General features: G+C 46.7%; 1 protein-coding gene across 19 annotated transcripts in view; it reads left to right on the top strand.

The window, feature by feature from the left end:
- Positions 1-554: 554 nt before the first annotated feature.
- Positions 555-22,074, top strand: part of INPP4A (inositol polyphosphate-4-phosphatase type I A) — a 150,672-nt gene continuing 129,152 nt past the window's right edge. For 11 of the 19 annotated variants that reach the window (XM_045445782.1, XM_045445787.1, XM_045445783.1 and 8 more), the window contains exon 1: positions 578-822. The gene's annotated coding sequence lies outside the window, so the exon portion shown is untranslated. Of the gene's footprint in view, positions 823-22,074 lie in introns of all 19 variants that reach the window. The other 8 variants (XM_045445770.1, XM_045445767.1, XM_045445776.1 and 5 more) reach the window with 5 other exon arrangements.

Genomic DNA, 22,074 nt, shown 5'->3' with positions numbered 1-22,074 from the left:
TTTGGGGGAGAAGCGTAAGGAGCTGATATTTGGTGAGAGTCTATAAATGAATATTCATACAGTTATGCCAGAACAGGTCTGCAAGGATGTTAGTAGTTTCTCTCTTCTTTTTGCTTATCTGTATTTTCAAAGTATGATTTTAATTTTTGCTGGGTTGAATGTTCCATTTCCTAAATGTCTCCTAGGGATTGCCTGCACTTGCACCACGCGAAGCGCGCTCACCGCGGGGGCAAAGAACATTTCACCCGGTCTTCTGATGTGTCAGGGCCTCACAAGGCTCAGTCTATGCGAACATTTCACCCGGTCTTCTGATGTGTCAGGGCCTCACAAGGCTCAGTCTATGCGAGGGCGAAAATGCCATCATCCGATTAAGTCCAGAAGTTCAAGAACTCCTTGCAGGCGATTCAGTCCCAGTTGAGAGTGGGGTCTTGTGGGAGCCTAGGAGTTCAACCCAGCGCGAGGCGCTCGGACGCCGGGACTCCTTGCTCCACCGCCTGCGAGGCGGACCCGGAGGGTGGGGCGGCCCGGCCGGGGCTCGCGGAGCGCGCATGCGCGGCGAGGGGGCGGGGCCGGGGCGGGGCTACGCGCAACCTCCGGAGCGGCAGCAGTGGCGGCGGCGGCGGCAGGGGAGATCGGGCTGCGTCTGGGGCGGCGGGTTCGCGGCCGACCTGGGCAGGAGAACCAGCACGTAGAGCCGGGCCGCGGCCCGCGACTTGGAGACCAAGCAGCGGCGCTGCTGCTGCAAGGCTTGGGCGCGCGGCCTGGCGGGACTGAGGACGCCGGGGCTGCAGGGCACGGGCGCCGCGGGCCGGGGCGCGCCAGGTAGGTGGGCCAGGCTGGGTTGGGGGCGACGCGGCTGCGGTGAGCTGCCGGGCGCAATGATGCACCCGGCGGGGCGGGGCGCGGCGCGCATCCTGATACCGGGGTGCTGGACTGGGAGGGCGCCCGCGGTTGTCATGGAGATCCTATAGCCTTGTGGTTCACCAACGGTTGCGTCTTTGGAGAACAATCCAAGCCTGGCCGACCCCTAACTGGGAGACCCGGGCAGTCTCCTGCTGAGGGGAGTGCGGGGCTGGAGCGGGAGATGGGGAGCCGGGATGCAGGACGCGGCGACTCCGAGGCCATGTCTTGGCTCTTGCTTAGATCTAGTGACTTCAGACGCTGAAGGCCTTTCTGTGCATTGGGTGTAAACAGAACCGGGTAAAAATAAGCATGCATCTCAGTGTAGGACATCTGCTCTCCGTCCTCTCAACTCTTCCCTTTTCTGCCTGCCCATAGTCCCCCGATATTTCTGGCATCTTTGCTTTTTGTATGTTAATTTTTTCTGGCAGTGCTAGTCAGTTAATTGAGGCCTGAGAAATTTGCAGAGACCTGTGACCGTCTCTTGAAAAGCCAATCATGAACATGTAGGCCATAGAAGATTGAGACACTCAAAATGTCAAAAGTAAATTTATGTCTTTGTGGGCGAAGGGAGCGGGGATGGGTTTGCTTTCCCTCCGTCTTGTAGCCTGCCCTCTGACATTACATAATGTTGTGTTCCTCCTGCCCCGAGTTCATCCATAATAACAGATCATGAAAATATTTCTTTGGCTAAGAAAGAAGTATAGGCAGTTGTAAAGCCCATTTTCTTGTCTTTTGCTTTGCCACTGAATGTGTTTTTGTTGGGAGGCTGCTTAAGAGTAGAATGCCCATAGGACATCTAAACCAAGGGAATTGGGGGTGGGGTGGCCCTTTGAATGTTGCGATGAAATTCTGCCTGATTCATCTTGGTTCACAGTGGATTGTGTGGACTGTGGGCAAGCCAGTGGGATTGGGGCCTGAACAGGCTGACTTGGGTGTGAATCCTGGATCTTTCACTTGCTAACTCTGGTTCTCAATTTTCTCACCTCTAAAAGGTGAGAACAGAACCTGCTTTGCCATTTGTTTTGGAATGGAGATACTGTTGGCATTGGTAAATGCACATTGAATAGCTGTAGGTTGTCCTAGAAGTAAACTGAATTTCTCATTGGTTGAAGACAGGCTTTCTTTAAGAGGAATTTTGTTTTTGGATCTAGGTCCTTTGCTTTGGGGATTTTTGCTAAAATGTTTACTCCTGGAAGATGGAATCCATTGGTTTCTCTGAAGAAAATGAATGATGGTGCCCACGTGGGAAGGCCAGTGTGATCTGTTGGAGGGCTGCTGTCAGAAGACAGTGATGCTGTCCCAGGGGTGGTTATTGCATGTGAACAGAGATCCACAAGGCCTCATTCCCTGTTGTGTCTTGTAAACACACCTCTGTAACAACAAGTCACAGTTACTGGGAGGATGTGCCCTGAAGATAGGGCTTAAATGAAAGGACGCCCGACAGATGCAGAAGGAAGGGAAGGCTGTATTTATTTCTCCTGGGCTCAGCAGTAGATTTGGCTCTGCTGATTCTAGAGGCTGCTCTACTTCTGTTTTTCATTAAGCTTATGACATCTCAGTGTTTATCTGCTTTAGACTCTGAAGTCAAGGGTAGACATTACATTTTATTCCATTGTTTGGGAAACTGGATATTTTCTTGTATTGCTGTTAAACTGAATATTAGGATTAAAAAAAAAGTTGCTTTAAGGAAGGGAGGAATAAAATAATATACACAAGAGCTTGTTGTAAACTGTAAAGCACCACAGAGGTGGGGAAGAGGTCAGAGGTCAGAACTACTGACCCTGCAAGTCCCTTTAGCCATCGGCCTACCTGGGAACATCCTGCTCAGCCTGCAAACCTGTAAATGCAGCTGAGGATTGGAACGGAAAGGCACATGGGACCAACTGACCCCTGACCCCGACCTCACAGCATCTCAAGGATCCAGTAAGACAGAGGGATGTGGAGACTTTGGACCAAGGTTGGTCTTAGCCTCTTATGAAAAACTCCTTTATTGATTACGTATTCCATGAAAGTCCTCATAGTATTATCAGCTACTCATGGTATCAGGATGCTTTGACTTTCACGGAGGAGAAAATAGCACAAATCTGCAGGGAAGAAGGCTTGATTATGTGGTTGCTTCTTTTGTAGAACTTGATTAATGAGCTGGTCTTGAGAGATCCTTCAAAACATATTTTTCTAGTGTCCTGGAACAAAAGCTCTGTGAGGAGAGCATATTCTGGGGAGACCAATATTAACACCAAAGCAGGCCTCCTTTATTTTGTTTGTCTGTGCTTTTAAGGAAAATGCCATCATGCATCTAATTCCCAGGAGTTTACCTGTATTTCTATACATATGCACCCCTTGCTGTCTTTAAATTGTTTAAAAAGTATTATTTCAGATTTACTGAGGAGTTGCAAGAATAATCCAAAGAATTCCCAGATAAACTTTACCCACATTCTCCAAATGTTGACATTTACTACATTCGCCTTATTCTTCTCTCATATTTGTTAGCGTGTGATTCCTTTTTTCTGAACTGTTTAATGGTAACCTGCAGACTTGATACTCTTTTACCTCTAAATACTTTATTATGTATATCTTAAAAACAAGGACATTCTCTTACATAACAACTGCACAGTTATTAAACATTAGGAAATTAAACATTGATACAATGCTATTATTTAATATATAGGTCTTTTTCAGATCTTGCCAATAGCTCCAATAATGTCCTTTAGAGAAAAAAAAAAATCCAAGATTATACATTATGTCAAATTGTGCTCTCTCTTTAGTTTGCTTTCATCTGGAACAGTTGCTGAATCTTTTTTTGTAGTCCATGACATTGACATTTTTGAAGACTGCTGCCTATTTTGTGGATAAAGTCTCCCAATTTGGGTTTGCCTGCAGTTTCCTCATGATTAGATTCAGATTATGCACTTTTGGCAGGACTAGCACAGGGGTGACCCTGCAGTGATCTCAGCGTGTCCCATCAGGAGGAGGCATATGCTGTTGATTAGTCCCATTCACTGGTCAGGTTAACTTTGATCACTTGGTTAAGGTGGTGTCTGCCAAGTTCCCTTACAGAAAATTTACCATTTTCCCATTGTATTTAATATGTATCTGGTAGTAAGATAACTTGAGACTCTGTGATTATACTGTTACTCCTCATACTCTGACTCACTAGTTTTCGAATCCATTGATGATTCTTACCTGAACCAGTTATTCTGGCTGACAGATGGTGATTTTTCGTCTTCTCTCCTCTTCTTTTTTTTTTTTTAATGTTTATTTATTTATTTTGAGAGAGAGAGAGAGAGACAGAGAGAGAGAGAATCCCAAGTTCTGAGCTATTTAGCGTGGAGCCCAACTTGAGGCTTGATCTCATGAACCATGAATGGCAATCAAGGGTTGGATGCATAACCAGTGTTCCACCCAGGTGCCCCAGATGGTGAATTTTCTAATTCTGTATTTCTTTCTATACTTACCAGTTGGAATTATACTGCAAGGAAGAACATTTCTTTCTTCCTTGTTTATCCTTTGATTTATTCCTCTGCACTCATGAATTCCAGCTTTATGCAATAGATTATAGTCTCTTACGCTCATTATTCATCTTGTTGCTTAAATTATCCCGGACTTGGCTTGTAGGAGCCCCTTATGTCCTTTTGACATACCCTCATCCTTCTTTGAGGACTTCTTTACTCTCTGGTACAAAACCCTCAAGACTCAGCTTATACTTTCCAGCCTTGGAATTAGCCATTTCTCCAAAGAGTCTTGGTTCCTTTTAATGGAGAATGGTATTTAAAAACCAAGATCTGGATCCTAGGCGTGCTCATTGCTACTGAGGTGTTGCTGCCTCTAGGCCTGTTTAGTGAACGTATTGCTCTCATTTACATATTACACAAAATTTTCTCTGATTTGCATTTTAAATTTAATGCTATGTCACTGTGTCCTGGAGATCTACATGTACTGACATTAAAATATTTTTTTTTGTCTGTATTCCAGAATATGGGTTTATCACAATTTATTGAACTATCCTTTATCAGTGGACACTTAGGTTATTCCCAATGTCCTGCTGTAAAAGTAGTGGAGAATCTGTGAATCGAATCATTGTTAATACTCGCTAATATTTCCATCTTCTAGCTCCCTAGAAGTAGGATTTCTGGGTCAAAGAGTAATTTTAAATGGAGAGCTTTGCCAAATTGCCCCCACTTCCAGGAGGCTTTCACTTTGTACTCCTTCCATTAGGGTGTGAAACTATTTCTTTTTAACTCTGCCAATACTGAGTATAAATCTTGTCAATTTTTGCCAATCTAATGGATAAAGAAGGCATTATTCCTTTAATTACATTTCTCAAATTACCAAAAATATTGAAAACCTTCTTGTGCTAGCTTATACTTTTGCTTCTATGAATTACCTGTGCATATCCTTTGCCCACTTTTTTCTCATTAGGTTATTCTTTATATTACTGAATTGTGGAAGTTACTGTAACTTTAGACTTTATTTTTGGCAGCCTTAGAAGTCTCCTTTAAGGATGATCCATTTTTCATTTGAGAGGACAAGGAAACTACCATTTTCTGAGCCCCCCCTACATCCCAGGCTGTAAGCCGAGTATTATATACATTCCCTGCAAGTCCTGTGGGAAGTTGAGCTATGGTGTTGAGAAAGCCTAGTGAGGTGTGGTTAAGGTATCCACCTAAAAATGATTGTAAGAGCTTGAACTGGGACTCAAACCCAGGTCTCTCTGGATCTCATGCCATTTCCATTAAAACATATAGCTTCCTGCACAGGATTTGAAAATAATTGCTGTACTTTATTGTATCAATGTAGGACCGGGAATTCATTACTTGGAGCCTCCAATATCAGTAATTTCTATTTCTAATATTTTGATTTGTAAGTAAGGAACTTTGAACATATACATCTTTCAAAATCATTTATTTTATTTCTGGAACTATTGTGGACTCTGGAGCCAAAGTCCCTGTGAGCTTCCAATCAGCTCTGTGACTTTGGGCAAATAGCTTAATCTTTCTGTGTCTTGGTTTGCTCATCTGCAAAACTGGGCTGATGATAGTAGCAACCCCAGAGTCTTGTTGGGGGGTAAAGTGAGTTAATGCACATCAAGGGCTTGGAATGGCACCTGTTGCCGGCTAAGCATTCGGCAACATGAACCGTTATGATGAGTTCATGTGTGTAGCAAGTGCAGGCAGTGTGGAACTTGGAATTAGAGCAGCCATTTCTCTGCAGGTTTAACCATCTCTTTCATCATAAGCTGTCTGGGAAATGGGGGATCAGGGCCCCTGGGTGCTGTGTGCTTGTCTCTTCAATATGGTCTCTGCACACACCTTGCTCATACTCAACCCAGCTGGCCCCTAGCGTTTGCTCACAGCCCTTAACCTGGGGCGGGTGAGACCCTGCAGCCCTTTCAACGTGCAATCTGTTCTTGAGGCTCACCTGGTGAAGTACTCAGAAGCAGAAGTCTCCAGTGGGGGAGGGTCTGTGGTGATAAAAATGTGTCCATTTTCTGGTATGGGGTCAGGAAGACAGAGGGGTGTCCTCTGGGAGGGGACCTCTGGAGGAGAAAAGCATTCAGCTCCTTGCAGCTCCCTTCCTGGGACACCGTCAGAGCCTTTACTTCAGACATCTAGTAATTCTCCTGGCCTTTATGCAGTGCCCTTCCTGTTGTACCTACCAGGTAGAATTCTGAGGCCGAAATCCCCCGCCTCCCTCCCTGTTCCCCACACCTCCACCATAGCCCTTGTACAGCTGGTATCAGCTGCTGTCTGATAAAATTCATTCACTCCAGGATGTGGAACTCTTTCCTTTGTTTTGTGTTGCTTGAATTTCAAATGGTGCCTTCTCTAACCTGCTAATTAGAATTTTTAAGGAGGATGACCTAGGTGTACAAATTCTGAAGTGTGAAGGAAATACATCTAGGCAGGTGTATATTTCTGGAGTACAGGGTCCTCTTAGGAAACAGGGATGCCCAGCAGTTCATGAGTCTCCCTGGATTGTGGGGTGTGTCATTTGGGGTCTTTGGGCTGACAAATAAACAGTAAGGTCAGTTATTATCTCATAGAACCGGAGTTCTACTCTATCAACAGTTCTGCAGTTTCATCAAGGACCTGGATTCTTCTCTTCTTTCCAGCCATCACTGCTGGTGTCAACCCAGAGTGAGCCTCCTCATGATGATGAGGTTGTCCTTATGGTCAGTGGGACTGCATGTTTCCCCACTCCTGACACCAGCCAGTCTCTAGCCACAGCCACTCTGGTGTGTGGGAGCAGTGAGGACCACGTAGCCTCCCTTGGACGCAGACTAGGAGGCTGCGAGGATGCTGTGTGCTGATTGGCTTAGGAGTGTTCTCCATGGGTGGGCCCCAGACCAGTGGAATCAGCATCCCTTGAGACATTAGGTGTGAGGCTCAGGCCCCACTCCAACCTACCGAATTAGAAATTCTGGGCTGGGGCCCAGCACTCTGTTGTAGCAGGCCCTCCAGGTGATTGTGATGCAAGTTCCAGTTTGAGAATTGCTCTTAGTGTAATCAAGGCCACTCCCATTCATCAGCTGGAGTTGGGACTGGCTTTTCCTGAATCCAGAGAGCATTGCTCCCAGAATAGGAAGAAGGGAGAAGAGCGCTGGGTGGTCAGCCCACAGCGTAAACTGAGGAACCTGTGGGCACCTTTGTTCTCCATGTCTCCCTCCCCGCCCCCGGCCTGGGCCCCAGTTTACTGGCCCAACTGTTTCCTAGCCCCATGCCTGCAGCCTCTTCAGCTCCTCCGAGAGTGGCCCACATCCTCCCTGCAGGACTAAAGGAATCAGCATGGTTACACCCCAGCCTCAGCTTCTATCTCTGGTCCAGCAAGGTTGGGAGTCCACTGGACCAGCTGCTGTGGATCTAGACCGGCCCTTATGACTCCCTTTCCAGAGGCATTCTGGAAGTATGTTCTGATGTATAGAGTTTGCTTACCATGCTACTCCTTGCTCAATTAGAAAAAAATAGAAAGCAGTACAGTTAGTAGGGGCTTGAGAATGCTTAAGGGGTGGCCTGGGGACAGCCTAAGAGACTACTTTCAATGGCAGTTTGTAGTTCTCTCTGGCTTTGCCCAGTGCGACCTGCTTTGTTGTTCCCTTTTGCAAGTACAGCTCCAACTTTAGGTGAAGTGAAAGAGCCACCTCCATGGTGTAATCTGTGAGCTCAAAATCTCTCACCGTTCCACATTTTTCCAGAAACTAGCGAGCTGAGGTATTTCTAGATTTTCTTGATTTTCCAAGCTTCCCCTTAATCCAGGCAATCTCATACCTGCTGTACCACATCAGTGCTAATTGCTGAAGAAGGAAGAGCACCTGAGGAGGAGATCGGGTGGGCCAGGGTCCAGAACAGTGTTTCTCAAACAGCCGTGGTTCTGAAATCAATTTGAGATTGTAACCAGCATTTAAACATATTTCTTTTTTTGAAGGATGCGTGGGTGGTTCAGTGGGTTAAGCATCCGACTTCGGCTCATGGTTCATGAGTTCATGGGTTCAAACCTCATGTCGGACTCTGTGCTGACAGCTCAGAGCCTGGAACCTGCTTTGGATTCTGTATCTCCCTTTCTCTCTGTCCCTCCCCTGCTCACACTCTCTGTGTCTCTCTCTCAAAAATAAATAAACATTAAAAAAAATTAAACATTTTTTTTTGAAATAAAATAGAAAATATCCAAGTACATTTCTTATAGAAAGGGTTGGCATTTTTTGGTAAAAATGTAGCTATGTGCATGAGGTGTATGTTCGGGTACTGTTTCACTGTGAATGCTTCCTACTGTGGGTTTGGCAAAAATGTGTAAAATCTGGAAGTTGAGCACACAGTGGAGGGGGCTACCCTGGCCTTGTACACAAACACATGCACACACCTATGGGGTCTTTCCCCAGGGAGAGGGTCTCTGGCCTTCATCAGAACCTCAGAGGTCTGTGACTCACCACAGTTGGAGAACTGCTGATCTAAAATAAAAGGGGACTTTTTTTTTTTCTTGAGCAGCAGGCAAAAGTTTGTTAGAGTATAAGATTAGAAAGTAAGAGTAGTAAGAAAGCTCTCTTCACAGAGAGAGGACATTCGAAAGTGAATGTCCCCAAAAAAGGACTTTCAGCGGTGTGGGCCAGTGGGAGTGGAGCTGGATCCCAGGGACAGCAAGAAGAAAGGTGTAGATATTCTGGTCTTGCTCTCACTTATTGCCTGTGGTATTTGGTCAATCCTCCTGATGATGTTGAGGGTCCTTAGCATGGCTACTCTGAGATGGGGAGGCAAGGCAAGGAGTGTGTGGATTTGTCAGAGGTTTAAAATTTAACCATGGACACCTGACTCATCCTTCTCCTAACAGGGTGGATCAGCGTGTCTTCCTAAACACACAAACACACACACACACACACACACACACACACGCAGAGAGAGAGAGAGAGAGAGAGAGAGAGAATGAGATAGGTAAATAGGTTGAAATCTGGATCTCCCTTGTTTTGAGGCTGGCCCCATTGGAGCCATCACTGCCTGTGATCCCTCTGCAATCCTTTGTGACTTAATAACAGGACAACTTCCAAGTCACCTTGGCTGCCTTTGGGATGCATTAATGTAGGTGTTAGTCTGGTTTGTGTTACAAAGCATATGTAATAATCTCTTTGGGGTGCCTGTGTATGTTTTTTGAGGGGACATAAGTTGGATTATGAGACATGAACCTGAATGTGCCTCCACAACCCATGGCGGGTTATGTAGGTTGAGATAAGCAGGAGATTTGTGCATTGCAATGCTCTGGACCAGTGCAGGTGGGAAGTTACAGTCTTGCAGGACACTTGGTATCTTTCCTCTCAGTTTTACAGTCTTGAAAGCCATTTTTCCCATAATGCCCCTATTTTTTAAAATGTTTATCTATTTACCTTGAGAGAGAAAGAGAGAGCACTAGCAGGGAAGAGGCAGAGGGAGAGAGAGAGAATCCCAAGCAGCTCCATGCTGTCAGTGCAGAGCCCAACACAGGGCTCAAACTCACAAACCGAGAGATCATGACCTGAGCCAAAATCAAGAGTCGGATGCTTAACCGACTCAGCCACCCAGGCACCTCCATAGTGCCTCTATTTTAAAAAATGTACTGTGTTCAGTTTTCTCAACATCCTTCAAGTCCTGTCCATGCTTTAAGAAATTTCTCTGTAGGGGCGTGGAGCCTGCTTAAGATTCTCTCTCTCCTTCTCCCTCTGCCCCTCTCCCGTGTGCACGTGCACGTGTGCTCTCTCTCTCCCAAATGAAAAATAAATGTTAAAAAAAAAAAGCATTAACAGCCATAAAGAAATGTATTCAGAAGGCTAGAGTACATCCATCTCTGACTCCTGCCCAGGGCACCTCTGAGGGGAAATGTAGAAGGAGGTTCTGAGAGGCAGGGGACTGCCAGTAAAGGTCAGAGAAGGATGTGGGCAGAACAGGGAAGTAGGAGGGGCCTGGGCTCATAATGTTTTGTCAGGTGATCACTGACCCAGCTAAGCCTTCTCTTCTACTGACACTTTTTTTTAAGCACATAAAAACTTGTGATTGTGTGAAGTGGATGTTGAGTATTTTCACATTTCTTATTCATTGCTTTGACTGTGTTCTGTATAGACAAATGTTAAACAAAATGATCACATTATGTAATTGGGTAATAATCAAATGGTTGATAAAATGCGGTAATAGAGCCCAATTAAGATGGGACTGTGTGCCAAAAAATGTCAAGGTAACCCAGAATCTTTCTAACATTGTTACTCCTTGGTTTTGAAGAGGACAGAGTGATGGGTGAATGGATTGGCCTTAGGGAAACACCGTGCTGGTAGACAGTGCCCACCTCAGGCAGAGGAGAAGCATGCATTTGGATTTTGCCCCTAACCTGCTGGTGACTTGGTGAAATCATGCCTGAATCTGACCTCCTTCCTCGTTCATCTGGAGCAGGTGAATCCCTCATTTCTTTCTCCCTTGACCCCCAATCCAACAATGAAGCAGAGTTGTGATTGTGCCTGAGGGCTGCATAGGTAAAGTTGGCATCGAGGGAGACACACATACATACACAGTATTTAGGGAAGTACTTGTTTAGTCTGTGGCCTTGGAAATCAAGGTCCTGTCTCTACTCTCTTTCACTTTCTGGCTCCCCTCTGCAGTGATTTATGAGTATCTTTCTAGAGTACTTAAACTTAGTGTCAGAGACCCTGGAATACCCTGGATATGTCCACGAAGGTTGAAGCTGTCTGTATATCATGCAGACCAAACTCTTCCTGGCCCAAGTAGAGTGTCTGGTACCTTTCTCTGGCTCTTCTACCCTGCACTCCATCCCCACACCCGCCTTCTGAGGCCCACTGCATATAATCCCCCAGTACAGCTATAGGCTTTATGTTGATGCTCAAATCCTTGTCATTTTCCATGAACTGATGAATGCCACTTTACTCCCTGAAGTTTTCCCGATATGTATGCACAGCTGTTCAGATCTGGATTGTCTCTCTCTGGCAGTTTGATATCCTCCCCTGAATTCTTCACCTACCTCTCTCTGACCTCCTTTTACACTATTTTTGACCTATTTTATTTTCTATTATTCATTCCTGACATTTTATAGAAAGGGTGCATGGATTTAAAGTTATCAGTTAAAGCATAAACTGATTAAAAAGAATTAAAGACAGCTTCAAATGGATACAACCGTATGAGTGCCGTCCCTTCAAGAAGAGCCCTGAACTTATTTCAGGGATGCTTGTGTTACCAGAAGCTGTCACGTTCTTCATCTGTGTGTCTGTCTCCTTGAAACACTGCAGAACTCATGAGAACAGGAACTTGACTTTCTTGATAGTGCAAATAGTCTTGCAAATAGTGGGTGATGTACCAGTGATTGCCCAAGATACATATTTTTTGATTATCATTGTAGGCGCCTTCAAACTACATGATCTTTCGCATAACTTTCCTACAGGGAGAAAGACGTTTGCATTTTGAGTCAACTTGGTTATTTAATTATTCCTTAATTAGTCAGATATCTTTACCAAGCTAGGTATTAGCCTCATTGGCCAAAAGGAATAGAAAAGCCAGCAGACAGGTTGTGAAGCAGTGAGAAGTCTTTGCAGCTTGTGGACTGGCTCAAAGAGAAAGGATGCTTCTGTGATGGCAGTGCCACTCTTGCACTGAAGGGGCTTCAGGCCCTCCTGTCTGGCGTTCGTGTCTGTCCTCATTACAACAGCCAGCACAGCCTCAGCCCCATCTCTAGCAGAGAAGGTTCTAAACTGTCATGGAACAGATTCGTTCCAAACAGGATTAGATGAGATATGAAGTCCCAGGGCAGTAATCTCTGTGTCATTCCTTTTCGAGCAGGGCATCGCAGGGTCTCACCAGTATTACATACCCTCAGGCTGGCTGGTTTGTAAACTGTTAAGGATCGCACCCGTATTTATCATGGCCACTAGCAGCCTGTGGCTTAGACTCTGAACCTCATTTAATGGGCTCACTGAAATGAAAAAACAAAAAAACAAAAAAACAAAACGGGCTATTTTTGCCTCATAACCTAGATTCGTCTGCACTAAATATGCAAGCCAAGCTATTAAATGTTTGGGGCAGTCAACAGGAATTCGGCATATTAAGGCTTTTTGAATTTACTACTCAGACAGGCCTAGAAATAAGATTGGTTGCCTTTTTTAGGATTATAAATGTTGCTTATATTGGGGAGAAGCTATTTTATAAAATAACTCTACAACAAAATGAATTTTAATATGCTTGTAGGGTCTTGCGAACATGCACTCACTTGAGCCTAGGGCCCAGGGTAAATTTGAGAATGCTTTATTTAAGGCATTAAAGAAGGAAAAGGGGACTGTTCATGAACTTAAATCTAAAATAGTACCCTTCTCTGTCAGCATCCCAGTACAGTGACCTTTGCCACCATTGGATATAAGTGGGGAATGGTAAAATTGTGAGGATTAATATTTGGCTGCATATAACAGGAAAACATCTGAAGGAAAAGAGGCCTAGTCAGAGAAGGCATGTCTTTCTTGTTGTCAGACCTTGTGCTGTACCTGCCTGTGGTGAGGCCCAGTGCCTCCTGTCTGGGTTGGCAGCTAGAGGTGCGGTCAGCTCATGGGCCTTCCAGACACCAGGCTGGAGGAAGGCACACTTCCCAAGAACTCCTCATCAAATTTCCCCTTACGTCTTGTTGGCAAGAACCGAACGAACTCCTGGCCATACCTAGCTGCAAGGGAGGCGGACAGCCCCGGGCCAACTAAACGTCAGGATCCTAGGGCTTCTATGGAGGAAGCAAAGAATAGACATTGGAGGCAACTGTGTCTCTCCTGCAAGTTGTCTTTTTTGGAAGGTGAGTTTTTAATGCTTGTTGGAAAAATGTTGGCAAAACTTTGGGAAAACTTCTCTGGGGAGGCTGTAGGCATGGAGAGCTAACTAAAAAGTTGAGAACTTGAGACCTTTCTTGCTTCCACACTTCTTTCATACGAGAGCCTGAAAGAGGTCACTTGATCCCTTTGTTCCTTCATTTCCTCATTTAGAAAACAGAAATGGCCGAGTTCTGAGCTAAATTCTCAGGGCCAGTGCCAAGGCTCACAGACCAGAGCTGCTTCCCACCAGTAGTCTCTCTGGTGCCTCTGGACCTGTGGGTGTGTCTGGAGGGAGGGGCTGCTTGGGTGGGGGGATTTCAGGAAGAATGTGAGATCCAGGCAAGGGCCTGTGGATGAGATGCCCTGGGGCCCAGGAAGAGGAAGACAAGCTTGTCCCCACTGTAGTCTCCAGGGCTGGCTTACCCTTCCCCACCCTGAACCCACCACAGGCAGGTCCCCTCCCCAAGTATGGGGAGGGCCAGCTTCATTAGTGGAATTGAGGGTGGCACCTGGGTCTGTGCTTCTCTCCTGCCTCTTTCCCTCCTTGTCTTGCTTTCCTTCCAGAAGGGAGATCCCAAGTGTCTGCTCTGTCAGATGAAAGGGATCAAATAACCAGTTTATTCTAGGTGTCAGCGAAATTTAATGTGTTCTTTCTGAGGCATTTGGATTTTAAGAAGGATATATGTGCTAGCAGTCCCTAAACTCAGAAGGGAGCCTCTCCAATGGTCAGATGTCAGGCCAAGGAACAGGCATGGATAGAAGTTGGGGCCCTCCTTGTGCCTGCCAGTCACTGGGTACACGCATTTGTCTGCTGCACACCTGGGTAATGCTGGCCAGCCCAGCTGTTCCTGTCCTCTTCCCTCTACCCCCTACCCCAACCCAGCACGTGTGAATGACACTCACACCTCTCTCACCTCTCGTGTGTGCTCACACATGGCATTCACACATGTACTTACAGCTGTCATTTGCACATGTGCATACACACCTTTTGTGTTCACACACACACACACACACATCCTAAAAAGGCAGTAGCTGCTGAGGAGCTATGCTTTGCTTTCTGTCTGATTGGAATCCCTGGGAGTTAGGGGTATAGACGTGCATGTATGTTCAAGAATCTTTATAAACACTCTTTTTGTATTCATGCCTCTGAAATACGGAAGTTTCTTTTTGTGTTTCCAAAACTAATGATGAAAATTTGCTAATCTGTAGTAATGTTTCCTAGCCTTAAAAAACTTTTTTAGGGGTGCCTGGGTGGCTCAGTTGGTTAAGCTTCTGATTCTTGATTTTGGCTCAGGTCATGATCTCATTGTTCATGGGTTTGAGCCCCACGTTGGGCTCTGTGTTGACAGTACAGAGCCTGCATGGAATTCTCTCTCTCTGTCACTCCCCTGCTTACTCTCTATCTTTCTCAAAATAAATAAAAATAAACTTAAAAAATTTTTTTTAACTTCACATTTTTAAAAAGGCAAGGATTATCAAATGGCCCTTTCTCACTTTCTCTACCCTATGAGTGGCTTTTGTAGGCAATGGATGAACATAGCATCTTTCCTTGTATCCCAGCAGTAATCATCACTGCCTGGTGATTATCTTCAGATTGTTTTGCTATCCACTTTTTTCTCAGTATAAACATAGGTTGTTTTGTTTTGTTTTTTCATCTTTGAGAGTAAGATATTTTACTTAAGGGAGGTATCTGTCAAACTTCATAAAACTACTTTTCTTCCCCCTTCATGGGTGTGCTGGTCCATGTGTTATGTGGACCTTGCCTTCCCATTCCACAGGTGCCAAGGGTGGGTGTCTGGCCCCAGTGAACTAGATGCTGTACTTTTTCAGAAGAAACAAAAACCGTTGGGACACCCTAAGTGTGCAATGTAAATGAAGAAAGTGAGGCCCTGGCCAGGAGGGAAGTGGTTCTGATTTCCATGTTTCATCTCCCACTCTTAAAGGGGAAAGCACTTTCAAGGGAGTATGATAGGGGAGAGAAGTACAGAGAAGGCAGAAGTTCTTGAACACATTGCTGACTATAGAATGTTGCTGTCATGTGGCCCCTGGCCCGGTAACCCTTGCCAAGGGCGTAGCAGGCATTTGGGCAGCATCTGAGTTCAAGATGGTGACCACCACAGGCCTAGAGACACCTGAAGTGGAGCATCGATGGGGCACAGAATAAAGTCCCAGGTTGGGGCACCTGGGTGGCTCAGTTTGTTGAGCATCTGACCCTTGATATCAGCCCAGGTCATGATCCCAGCATTGTGGGATTGAGCCCTGTTTTGGGCTCTGTGCTGAATGTGGACCCTGTTTCAGACTCACTCTCTCTCTCTCTCGCTCTCTCTCTCTCTCTCTCTTTCCCTCTGCCATTCCCCCACCCCCCCACCAAAAAAAAAAAGAATAAAAGTCCTAGGTCAGGATCATGTAATGCTCAAGCAGAGCTTTGTCCAGTGGGAGTGACACTCACTGTGAGACAGTGTGGATGGGGCAGGTCTGAACTGTCCCAGGGGAAGGAGTGACACTGATTGAGTAGACCTGGGTCTAGCGCTCACTCCCGATGCTGGGAACTTGGCAGTCCGATTACCTGGCCTGGGTCTGTTGATCGCCTGCGCCCCCAATTTGAGAGAGGGTGGGTACACACTTCTGCTAACGGAGTGTAATTAGGGAGTGAGTGTTGGGCTGCCAAAAGGAAAACAGCATCAGAGTAAGCTAACCTAGTCCAGGCACCCTGAAGGCCTGGCTCCCCTGAACCCCCTGTTTGGGAGCCCCCTTACCCTCTCCTTGGTGTGTAGCTCCTTGACAGTAACTCCTTAGGGGTCTAGAGGAATCACTTAAAATGTTCAATTCTGCTTTGCTGTGTTTTATTGAGGGAGAGGGTGTTGTGTCCCACAGTGGTACTGACATTTGTGAAGATTGTTCTCTGGGGATGTGCCCAGTGAACATAACAGATCTGGAGTGTCATAGGACATAAATGTCCTTCAGGGAAGGAACAGCAGCTCTGTTTTCTTTGTATCTCCAGAGTATCCCACAGTGCCTGGTACAGCATAGGTGTATAATCAGTGTTTGTCGAGTGAATGAATGAACAAAGCTGCCATTTCATTGTGGAAAGTGCAAGAAAAGCCTCAGCCTGTCCTGGGAAGACAGCCCATTTCCCGGAGGTCAAGTTGGGGTTTGGTCTAACTCAGGAGAGGGAAGTAAGACTGGGGCTTGTGGCACAGCTGGTGTTGCAGTCAGTCTTTGGGTGAAGCCAAACCTGGCAGCTTGTGTCCCTGTACCTGATATGTCCTCCCTGTGCAGTGGCATTCGTGTCCTCAGCACACAAGCCCTGTCAGCCAGCTGGCTGTGACCTAGCAGCTGCTTCTGTTCCTCTGGGAAGAAAGTGCCACACCTTAGGGCTCAGTCATCTTGGATTGTTTTCTTTCTAAATTTTATCAACTTTCTCACATCTGCACAGGGTCGCAAGTGTGGTATCATAGGTGCTAAAAGAGAAGCCCAGTAGGGTGGGGTTCATAGGAAGGGTGGCCTCCTCCTCTTCTGGGCCTTGGGGACATCACAGGGCTTCACGTAGAGTTATGTGTCAAGGGTGGGGGTGATAGCTCGAGCTGGGAGTTTCAAGAGAGAAGCGTGGGGAGGACATGGATAACGCATCAGGAAGGAATTTCAGGAGAGGCAGGGTCAGCTCACCGAGGGGCTCATGGTCCATCATCAGGTCCTTTTCAAGTTTGGGACTTCATCCCACACAGGAGCTTTCTCAGACTTTTTAAAAAGCTTTTTATTCTGTTTTGCTTATATCATTGTTTTAAATGAAAAAAGCAATTCCAAAGTCTTTCTAGAGGTTTGAGGAGGTCCTTTCTTAGATGGTAATTGTTCTTGTAACCATACCTGTGTTCTAACCAGGTTTGTGGGCCAAGATGGGCTCCCTCATTTCCATTCAGTGGTGTGGTCACCGCAGTTCACTGAATCCTGATGCAGGGTCCCCAGAGCCCATAGTGGTGGTGATGAAGCCATGTCTGTGACATGATGGAAATAAAACCAGGACTGGGGAAGGATATTCTAAACCACCTGTAAAAATTGAGCTGGCTGTGAGGAAAAGAAAGTATTGGGGAGTGAGGAACCCCAGAAATCTGGGTTTCTAGAAACAAATATTAATTGTCTCAGGGTCCTCTCCCTGCACATTGAAACAGCTGAGTGGGCAGCTTCAGTTGGCCCTACCTCCTCCATAGTCATGCTCTTGCTATGACCTTGTGGGGTCTCTACACTGGGCAGGGAGGGGGGTGCAGTACAGACATAAAACATAGTCAAGCCTGTTGGCCAGTGGCTGGGGGAGGGGATGAGGTAGTGAGAGATTATGGGGACAGGACTTGGCTTGTAGTTGTGCCAGGACACGCTCCTGCTCTAAGATTTTGTGACTTGGGGACTGGGAGCATAAACTTCACTGTGCCATATAGTGGGGTGATGTGGTCAGGGAGAAAAATGTGGCAGAAGGGCAAGGCTGGAGAATAAGGAAGTGAAGGGCAGAGAGCAAGGGACGAGGCGATGGAAATTGTTGCCAGCAGCAGGTGCAGCCTTGTCGATTTCCTCACCTGCTGGGGTGACACTGACCCAGAGAAGCACCCCTTTGAATTCCCACCCTCTTATTAGTGACTATGCACTAATATCACGTGGTGGGAGTCCTCAAAACCTGCTTGTACTTAGCTTGATTTGCCACATTTGATAACATTTTATGTTCTGTTTTACAATAGGCATACATTTGCATGATTCAAACATTAGAAGGTACAGCAGGGTATATGGTAAAGTCAGCCTCCTGCCGCAGCCACCTAGATCCCCTCCTGGAGACACCAATGCCATGTGCTTTTCTTGTGTTCTTCCCAAGATATTCTGTGTATATGCCAGCAGATGTGTGTGTGTACACATTAAAATGTTTTTATGCCCACAGTGTCACGTTCCACGTCCACTGCACCCCTCACCATCTCCCGTTACTATTTCTGGCTACTCATTGCATAGAGTTTCTCTTTGTTTTGCCTAGCTACACAGCATCCCCCTGCCAGGCTGTGCTGTAGATTCTTTGACTAGTGCTTTCTCTCTCTTTTTTTTTAATTAAAAAAATTAATTTATTTATTTTGAGAGAGAGAGAGAGAGAGTGCACATGCATGGGAGGGGCAGAGAGAGAGAAGAGAGAGAGAGAATCCCAAGCAGGCTCTGTGCTGTCAGCATGGAGCCCAACGTGGGGCTTGATCCCACAACCCTGAAATCATGACCTGAGCTGAAATCAAGAGTCAGACACCTCACTGACTCAGCCATCCAGGCGCCCCTGACTATTGCTCTCTTGAGCTTGGTAGGCTCTTCCTGGTCTGTGCCGGGCACTAATGTGTTAGCTCTTTGAAAGAGCACCCCCCACCCTTGCCCTAAGGTGTGGATAGAGTATCCCCCTATCTGGAAGGAAAGTGTGGGATTGGGTGATATTTGGAAGTTCCCATTTACTGCTATTCTCATCTGGACTATAGCTTTCTTTGGGGAGTAGAGGGCAGCTAATGGTTAGATAGTATTATTTGTAAGATACGCTTCTTTAGAATATTACCTTTAGTTACACATAGGCCTTTCAAACCCACCCATAGCATCCTGAATGAGGCTTGTCAAGGCCACATTTGACCCGAGCTTCAAGAGCAGTGGTTCCGAGGGACTTTGCAGGGCCCACTGCACGTTTGAGCTACTACAGGTGCTGCAGATGGTTCTGGAGGGATGTCTCTGACAGCCAGGACCAGGAATGCATAGTGCGTGTGGCATCATGTTTGTGACATGATGATATCTAGCTGAGGCTGCTTCTTCCCGCCTAGTGAATCAGTTGCTCCTACCACCATGCCATGTGTCTGAGAGGGAAGGGAACAGCCTGGACATTGTAAATATGTCAATATGTCTTGGAGTCATGTTGGATGGTCCCTGTCAGCTTCTAGATCTGCAAGATAGTCCTGGTAGTTTACCACAGTGGAGCCGGTGTGCAGTCACCTCACATGGCAGCATTGTACAGGCAGCGGACATCTTTGAGGGCCCCACCTTCAGGCCTGGGGGAGGGGCAGTGGCGGGCTCTTGCCACACGTGGGGACGCTCCAGAGAGCAGGACTTGATGGTAGCCCACCCCCAGAGGGTTCACAGCTGCAAGGCTGCTTATCAGCCCCTGTGCAGGTGTCAGCAGGACACATTCAAGCCATGAGGCCTCTGTGGGAGGGAGCCGAGGGCTGGCAGATGTTAGACGTTAGCCCCTGGGGTCTGTTGTGTGCAGTGCCAGTGGCCAAGGGGCGCTGAGATGGCTCTTTCTGCCTCATTAGTGGCTGTCAGCTAGCTCAGGGCACCAGTCTGCTGGATAAACCCAGCTGTTGCAGAAGGTCAGAGAAGAATGGGAGCAAAGAAGGCAGTTCAGGGGGCCCGCCGATGACTGCTTTCAGGAAGTGAACAGGCTTATTCATGTTCATATTTTCTCTAAAATACTCTTGAGGTTTTGAGGCTCTACCCTGAGCCCTGTGTGGCTGAGGGCTGCTTGTCCTGGTGGAAGGGATGGTCTTCAAATCTTGTGCTAGCCTAAGTCTGGGTGGCGGGGTCCTGGGGCAGCTCAGTCCTGCCTCTGAAACTGAATGGAGGCAGAGGGGAGGCAGAATTGCTGTCAGGGTCATGGGGCCTCCTGCACACAGAGCCCAGGAGGAGGTCGCTAACAGTGGAGGAAGTGGAATTATTGCACATGGTGCGTTTCGACATTGGGACTCAACCCTCAAGAAGGAAAACCAAGTGTGGGGGTGCATGACGCCCGGGCTGAAGAAATGAAAAGTGGGCAGAAGGCTGAACGTTAACTACCTTGTCTTTTGCTCACCCACTTGGCCCTTCTCTTGGGCTGGCCCTGGCAAGGCGGAGTTATCTCACCCCACACCAGCTTCAGGGCCTGTGGCTGGGAGAAGTTCTCTTGCTGTGTTTATTCAAGGTAAGGGATCTCTCATAACAGCTTGTGATGCCTGAGGCCAGGAGGGTCTAGTCCATGAGACATCAGGAAAGCTTTCCCCGTGAATATCTGAGTTAATTGTACTGGATGTTACAACGTGTAACATGCCTGTGGCAATATTGTACTTGTATGGGATGAGCTAAGAGAGTCCTTGAATAGCTTTGGAAACTCCCTTTTGGGATGTAGTTGAGAGAAGCAATAAATATGAGAGTATTTTTTAAATGTAAGCAAGTTAGGGTGTCTGGGTGGCTCAGTTGGTTAAACTTCCAACTCTTTTTTTTTTTAATTTTTTTAAATTTTTGAGAGAGAGGGACTGAGCACGAGTGGGGGAGGGGCAGAGAGTGAGGGAGACACAGAATCTGAAGCAGGTTCCAGGCTCTGAGCTGTCCTCACAGAGCCCGACATGGGGCTCGAACTCACGAACTGCAAGACCATGACCTGAGCTGAAGTCAGACGCTCAACCTGCTGTGCCACCCAGGTGCCCCAAGCATCCAGCGCTTGATTTCCGCTCAGCTCATGGTCTCACAGTTGGTGGGATCAAGCCTTGTGTTGGGCTCTGTGCTGACAGTGTGCAGTCTGCTTGAATTCTCTCTCTGCCCCTTTCTCCCTCTTTCCTCTCCCCCACTCATTCTCTCTCTCTCTCTCTGTCTCTCAAAATAAATAATCATTAAAAAAAACGTAAGCAAGATAATCACAGCATAAGGCAGTAGTTCTTCAGTACCGCTAGCTGGTGGTCTAGGGAGGGTGGCAAGGACTGTCCTTCACCGACGGACATTTCTTCAGTTCCTGCTGTGCCAGGCGCCTTGCTGATTGCTTCACATGCCTGCATTTCGTGTCCTTGTATTAGTTTCCTAGGACTTCTGTATCAAAGTCTTACAGACTTGGTGGCTTAAACCAACAGAAATGTATTCTCTCACAGTTCTGGAGGCTGGAAGTCTAAAATCAGTATCACAGGCTCCAAATCGAGGGTTCAGCAGTGCCATGCTCTCCCTGGTAGCATTAGTGGGGTGCCTTGTCCATCTTCAGGTGGCTGCTGGCATTCCTTGGCTCATGTTCCCTCCCTGCATCCCCTACCTCCCCGCCTCCCATCTTCAGTGCCAGCTGTGTAGCATCTTCTCTGACTCCTTCCTTCTGTTTTATCATGTGCCCTTCATCTGTCTGAAATCTGTCTTAGTCTCCTCCTTGTAAGGGCACTTATGATTGGAATTAGGGCCCACCCGTGTCATGTAATCTGTCTACCTCAGGGTCCTCAATTTAATCACATCTGCAAAGTCTTTGCCATATAAATAGCATTTGCAGGTTCCAGGGATTAGAGCATGGACATTCTCTTTACTTGCCCTGCCACATCCCACAGCAGCCTTTGGAGGACACTTAGTAGTTGTAATGAGGAAGCCAAGGCTTGGAGAGGCTGAGCAGCTCTTGGGTGGCCATGGTTCTTTCTTCTCTCTGATGCCACATTTTGTAATGTTGCTGGACATTCACTGATGAACAGATAAGCCCCTGTCATTTTCCCATGATGTTACATTGGTTTGGAAAAAATACGAGCTTCGGGGTCAGGTGTCATCTCTGCACCTTGCTAGGGACATGTTTGTTAAATGAATGAATTTGTTTCACTGTGGCCAGATGGCTTTGGGCAGCCTCGTTTTCCTTATCTGTACGTTGATGATAGAACAACCTGGTGTAAATAAGATGGTATCACATGGGTGAAATGGTCCAGCATGGGCATGTGTGCTGTGTCCTTAGTCAGTGTGAGTTCCTGGACCCAGCCAGGGAGAAGTCACATGAAGGGCAGGTGATGTCTAGGATGGATTTGGTTAATCTCTGAAAGAAATAGTGCATTGGGAGGTGTGCAAATAGCCAACTCACTGATAGGACAAACATCTCTCGAATATCTCCTTGTGCC

Source organism: Leopardus geoffroyi, chromosome A3, assembly GCF_018350155.1.
Source record: "Leopardus geoffroyi isolate Oge1 chromosome A3, O.geoffroyi_Oge1_pat1.0, whole genome shotgun sequence".
Classification (NCBI taxonomy): domain Eukaryota; kingdom Metazoa; phylum Chordata; class Mammalia; order Carnivora; family Felidae; genus Leopardus; species Leopardus geoffroyi.
This window is presented reverse-complemented; position numbering and strand designations above follow the sequence as displayed.